A 6,928-nucleotide genomic window follows, 5' to 3' on the forward strand; every position below is an offset into this window, starting at 1 on the left:
TGGATAGAGTTGTAGGAGACTCTTTCCTAGGACTGTATCCACCTTTTCCAGCCCATCGGAGCACCGGAAAGCAGAACTAATTTATGCAGGAAAAGTCCCAATGTAGTTTTACAGCCCGGGCACAGCGGGAGAAAAAAAAAAAATCAGTTGGAGAACTCCTTTAAGTGCATTTGCTGCCTTTAGAAATGTAATTGTTTTTATTTAACCCCTTAAGGACTCAGCCCATTTTGGCCTTAAGGACTCAGACAATAAAATTTCCACATTTTCGTTTTTTTCTCCTCGCCTTCTAAAAATCATAACTCTTTTATATTTTCATCGCCAGACTAGTATGAGGGCTTGTTTTTTGCGCGACCAGTTGTCCTTTGTAATGACATAACTCATTATATCATAAAATGTATGGCGCAACCAAAAAACACTATTTTTGTGGGGAAATTAAAACGAAAAACGCAATTTTGCTAATTTTGGAAGGTTTCTTTTTCACGCCGTACAATTTACGGTAAAAATTACGTGTGTTCTTTATTCTGAGGGTCAATACGATTAAAATGATACCCATTATTACATACTTTTATATTATTGTTGCGCTTAAAAAAAAATCACAAACTTTTTAACCAAATTAGTACGTTTATAATCCCTTTATTTTGATGACCTATAACTTTTTCATTTTTCCGTATAAGCGGCGGTATGAGGGCTCATTTTTTGCGCCAAGATCTGTACTTTTTTTTTGATACCACATGTGCATATAAAAAACTTAATACATTTTTTATAATTTTTTTTAATAAAATGTATTAAAAAAGTAGCAATTTTGGACTTTTTTTTTTTTACGTTCACGCCGTTCACCGTAGGGGATCAATAACATTTTATTTCAATAGTTCGGACATTTACGCATGCGGCGATACCAAATATGTCTATTAAATTTAATTTTTACGCTTTTTGGGGGTAAAATAGGAAAAAACGGACGTTTTACTTTTTTATTGGGGGAGAGGATTTTTCACTTTTTTTTTACTTTTAATTTAAAATTTTTTTTTTACACTTGAATAGTCCCCATAGGGGACTATTCATAGCAATACCATGATTGCTAATACTGATCTGTTCTATGTATAGGACATAGAACAGATCAGTGTTATCGGTCATCTTCTGCTCTGGTCTGCTCGATCTCAGACCAGAGCAGAAGACGCCGGGAGCCGGAAGGAGGAAGGTGAGGCGACCTCCGTGCAGCGTTCTGAATGAGCGGATCCCCGCAGCAGCGCTGTGGGCGATCAGATCATTCATTGAAATCGCGCACTGCCGCAGATGCCGGGATCTGTATTGATCCCAGCATCTGAGAGGTTCATGGCGGACGCCCACGAGATCGCGGGCGTCGGCCATTGCCGGCGGGTCCCTGGCTGCGATCAGCAGCCGGGATCAGCCGCGCATGACACGGGCATCGCTCCGATGCCCGCAGTTATGCACAGGACGTAAATGTACGTCCTGGTGCGTTAAGTACCACCGCACCAGGACGTACATTTACGTCCTGCGTCCTTAAGAGGTTAATTTAAGGATGGATAACCCAGAAGGGGTGGGGCTTTATTTTACTCATGCAACGTGTTTTGCGGCTAAAGTGTTGCACAGTGAACAGGGTCAGGTAGTGACCCTCATTAAAAAAAATATTGCCCATCCCTCCAGCAGGCAAGACCCAGCACTAGAACATTAGGATTTATTTCTATGCAGATGCTAAGTGGCACTATCACCCTTAGCAGAGGCTCTTGGTAGCATGCTAACATACTGATATATTTACACAAGATGTCTTTTTCCCACAGCAGTAATACAGACACCAGTCATGGCAGTAATACCGACACCAGTCATAGCAGTAATACAGACACCTGTCATAGCAGTAATACCGACACCTGTCATAGCAGTAATACCGACACCTGTCATAGCAGTAATACCGACACCTGTCATAGCAGTAATACTGACACCTGTCATAGAAGTAATACCGACACCTGTCATAGCAGTAATACCGACACCTGTCATAGCAGTAATACAGACACCAGTCATAGAAGTAATACAGACACCAGTCATGGCAGTAATACCGACACCTGTCATAGCAGTAATACCGACACCTGTCATAGCAGTAATACCGACACCTGTCATAGCAGTAATACCGACACCTGTCATAGCAGTAATACCGACACCTGTCATAGCAGTAATACCGACACCTGTCATAGCAGTAATACCTACACCTGTCAGAGCAGTAATACCGACACCTGTCATGGCAGTAATACCAACACCTGTCATGGCAGTAATACAGACACCAGTCATAGCAGTAATACCGACACCAGTCATAGCAGTAATACCGACACCTGTCATAGCAGTAATACAGACACCTGTCATAGCAGTAATAGACACCTGTCATAGCAGTAATACAGATACTAGTCATAGCAGTAATACCGACACCAGTCATAGCAGTAATACAGACACCAGTCATAGCAGTAATACAGACACCTGTCATAGCAGTAATACCGACACCTGTCATAACAGTAATACCGACACCTGCCATAACAGTAATACAGACACCAGTCATAGCAGTAATACCGACACCAGTCATAGCAGTAATACCGACACCTGTCATAGCAGTAATACCGACACCTGTCATAGCAGTAATACCGACACCTGTCATAGCAGTAATACCGACACCTGTCATAGAAGTAATACAGACACCTGTCATAGCAGTAATACCGACACCTGTCATAGCAGTAATACCGACACCTGTCATAGCAGTAATACAGACACCTGTCATAGCAGTAATACCGACACCAGTCATAGCAGTAATACCGACACCTGTCATAGCAGTAATATCGACACCTGTCATAGCAGTAATACCGACACCTGTCATAGCAGTAATACCGACACCTGTCATAGCAGTAATACCGACACCTGTCATAGCAGTAATACCGACACCTGTCATAGCAGTAATACCGACACCTGTCATAGCAGTAATACCGACACCTGTCATAGCAGTAATACCGACACCTGTCATAGCAGTAATACCGACACCTGTCATAGCAGTAATACCGACACCAGTCATAGCAGTAATACAGACACCAGTCATAGCAGTAATACCGACACCTGTCATAGCAGTAATACCGACACCTGTCATAGCAGTAATACCGACACCTGTCATAGCAGTAATACCGACACCTGTCATAGCAGTAATACAGACACCTGTCATAGCAGTAATACCGACACCTGTCATAGCAGTAATACCGACACCTGTCATAGCAGTAATACCGACACCTGTCATAGCAGTAATACCTACACCTGTCAGAGCAGTAATACCGACACCTGTCATGGCAGTAATACCAACACCTGTCATGGCAGTAATACAGACACCAGTCATAGCAGTAATACCGACACCTGTCATAGCAGTAATACAGACACCTGTCATAGCAGTAATAGACACCTGTCATAGCAGTAATACAGATACTAGTCATAGCAGTAATACCGACACCAGTCATAGCAGTAATACAGACACCAGTCATAGCAGTAATACAGACACCTGTCATAGCAGTAATACCGACACCTGTCATAGCAGTAATACCGACACCTGTCATAGCAGTAATACCGACACCTGTCATAGCAGTAATACAGACACCAGTCATAGCAGTAATACCGACACCTGTCATAGCAGTAATACCGACACCTGTCATAGAAGTAATACAGACACCTGTCATAGCAGTAATACCGACACCTGTCATAGCAGTAATACCGACACCTGTCATAGCAGTAATACCGACACCTGTCATAGAAGTAATACCGACACCTGTCATAGCAGTAATACCGACACCTGTCATAGAAGTAATACAGACACCTGTCATAGCAGTAATACCGACACCTGTCATAGCAGTAATACCGACACCTGTCATAGCAGTAATACAGACACCTGCCATAGCAGTAATACCGACACCTGTCATAGAAGTAATACAGACACCTGTCATAGAAGTAATACAGACACCTGCCATAGCAGTAATACCGACACCTGCCATAGCAGTAATACCGACACCTGTCATAGCAGTAATACCGACACCTGTCATAGCAGTAATACCGACACCTGTCATAGCAGTAATACCGACACCTGTCATAGCAGTAATACCGACACCTGTCATAGCAGTAATACAGACACCTGTCATAGCAGTAATACAGACACCTGTCATAGCAGTAATACAGACACCTGTCATAGCAGTAATACCGACACCTGTCATAGCAGTAATACCGACACCTGTCATAGCAGTAATACCGACACCTGTCATAGCAGTAATACCGACACCTGTCATAGCAGTAATACCGACACCTGTCATAGCAGTAATACCGACACCTGTCATAGCAGTAATACCGACACCTGTCATAGCAGTAATACCGACACCTGTCATAGCAGTAATACCGACACCTGTCATAGCAGTAATACCGACACCAGTCATAGCAATAATACAGACACCTGTCATAGCAGTAATACCGACACCTGTCATAGCAGTAATACCGACACCTGTCATAGCAGTAATACCGACACCTGTCATAGCAGTAATACCGACACCTGTCATAGCAGTAATACCGACACCTGTCATAGCAGTAATACCGACACCTGTCATAGCAGTAATACCGACACCTGTCATAGCAGTAATACCGACACCTGTCATAGCAGTAATACCGACACCTGTCATAGCAGTAATACCGACACCAGTCATAGCAGTAATACCGACACCAGTCATAGCAGTAATACAGACACCTGTCATAGCAGTAATACCGACACCTGTCATAGCAGTAATACCGACACCTGTCATAGCAGTAATACCGACACCTGTCATAGCAGTAATACCGACACCTGTCATAGCAGTAATACCGACACCTGTCATAGCAGTAATACCGACACCAGTCATAGCAGTAATACAGACACCAGTCATAGCAGTAATACCGACACCTGTCATAGCAGTAATACCGACACCTGTCATAGAAGTAATACAGACACCTGCCATAGCAGTAATACCGACACCTGTCATAGCAGTAATACCGACACCAGTCATAGCAGTAATACAGACACCAGTCATAGCAGTAATACCGACACCTGTCATAGCAGTAATACCGACACCAGTCATAGCAGTAATACCGACACCTGTCATAGCAGTAATACCTACACCTGTCATAGCAGTAATACAGACACCAGTCATGGCAGTAATACCGACACCAGTCATAGCAGTAATACCGACACCTGTCATAGCAGTAATACCGACACCTGTCATAGCAGTAATACCGACACCTGTCATAGCAGTAATACCGACACCTGTCATAGCAGTAATACCGACACCTGTCATAGCAGTAATACCGACACCTGTCATAGCAGTAATACCGACACCTGTCATAGCAGTAATACCGACACCTGTCATAGCAGTAATACAGACACCAGTCATAGCAGTAATACAGACACCTGTCATAGAAGTAATACCGACACCTGTCATAGCAGTAATACAGACACCTGTCATACCGTCTGACCAGCTGGCCGCTAGCTGCAAACATAAGCTGCTTCACGAAGAAGCAGAACAAAGCCGCCTCATGTGACATCATGGCTCCTTACCTTTTTTTTCGGCTCCTAATTTCAAAAGAAATGTGTCCTGATCTATGACAACATTCCCAAACCGTGCAGCTGTCCAGCTGCTGCAAAACTACAACTACCTGTATGCTGGGAGTTGTAGTTCTGCAACAGCTGAAGAGCCACAAGGTGAGATGGTGGGTGAGATGCTGGTATAAGGCTTTCTTCTCATTTGCGTTAGAATTTCCATGAGGCCCTTCTTTGCAGAGTCTGAATACAGGAGGAAACAACACAGTGTGCAGCCATATCTTGTTGGGGAAAACACCAGGTACCATGATGGAAACCCAATGGGCCCAATTATTGCCAAATGAAGCCGCTGCTTTTTTGGTGGAAATAACCAGCACAGGTGTGAACTAAGGCTGAGTTTTATGGGGGCACACAATTCATTATAACAATTGAGATAGAATGTACCTATAATTCTGACACACACGACAGCCTGGTGAATTGTACAGTATAATTATTTTAATCCATGTACTCTCATTTATCACTACAGGTCCAGGTGTGGCTATTTAAAAAAAAAAACGCAGACAAACCGCAGCACCGTACACACAGGACTTACCTCACAATGACAGCGAAACACCGCAACAAGATGTGTGCACACCGGAAGAAAACACAGTCACGCTTCAGTGTCCGCCCACCTGCACCCGGCCGGCCAATCACTGGGCAACTCTGATGGGGGACGCACGAGAGAAGGTTACTGATTGGTTACATTCCGGGAGCGCTAAGTTAGGTTGTGACTATAACACAGTACAGTATATGAAGAGGAGGAAGTTTGCCTGCACGTCACCGTAGCTCTGATAAAGAGAAAGTGAGATTGCAAGTTGAGATGTACCTGCGTTCTGTGACCGCTGGAGGCGCCATAATCATTGATGTGTATGGAAAAGATGAGCCCTGGAAAATGGTATCTACAATATAACAATGACATTATGGAAGCAATGATTATACATAATGTCAAATAATAGAATAAGGGCTAGTTCACACTTCTCAGGCGGACTCCGCCTGAGTCCACGCGTTTTCCAAACAGTGGGGGAGATTTATTAAAACCTGTCCAGAGGAAAAGTTGCCTAGTTGCCCATAGCAACCAATCAGCGCGCTTCTTTCATATTTTAAAAAGCCTCTGAAAAATGAAAGAAGCGATCTGATTGGTTGCTATGGGCAACTCAGCAACTTTTCCTCTAGACTGGTATATTGGGGCCCTCTGCTGTCTGTGTCCGCCCCTGTGGTGACCGTTTTCCTTGAAAGCAGTATTTTCCAAACAGTGTGTCTCCAGCTGTTGCAAAACTACAACTCTCAGTATGCCCGGACAGCCAA

General features: G+C 43.8%; 1 protein-coding gene across 1 annotated transcript in view; it reads right to left on the minus strand.

Annotated features, from left to right (window-relative positions):
* NUB1 (negative regulator of ubiquitin like proteins 1) overlaps window positions 1-6,291 on the minus strand; it is an 81,299-nt gene extending 75,008 nt beyond the window's left edge. Inside the window, exon 1 of the mRNA XM_056519629.1 lies at window positions 6,177-6,291. The gene's annotated coding sequence lies outside the window, so the exon portion shown is untranslated. The remainder of the gene's footprint in view (window positions 1-6,176) is intronic.
* Between the last annotated feature and the right edge of the window lie 637 nt (window positions 6,292-6,928).

This window comes from Hyla sarda, chromosome 5, assembly GCF_029499605.1.
Source record: "Hyla sarda isolate aHylSar1 chromosome 5, aHylSar1.hap1, whole genome shotgun sequence".
Classification (NCBI taxonomy): Eukaryota; Metazoa; Chordata; class Amphibia; order Anura; family Hylidae; genus Hyla; species Hyla sarda.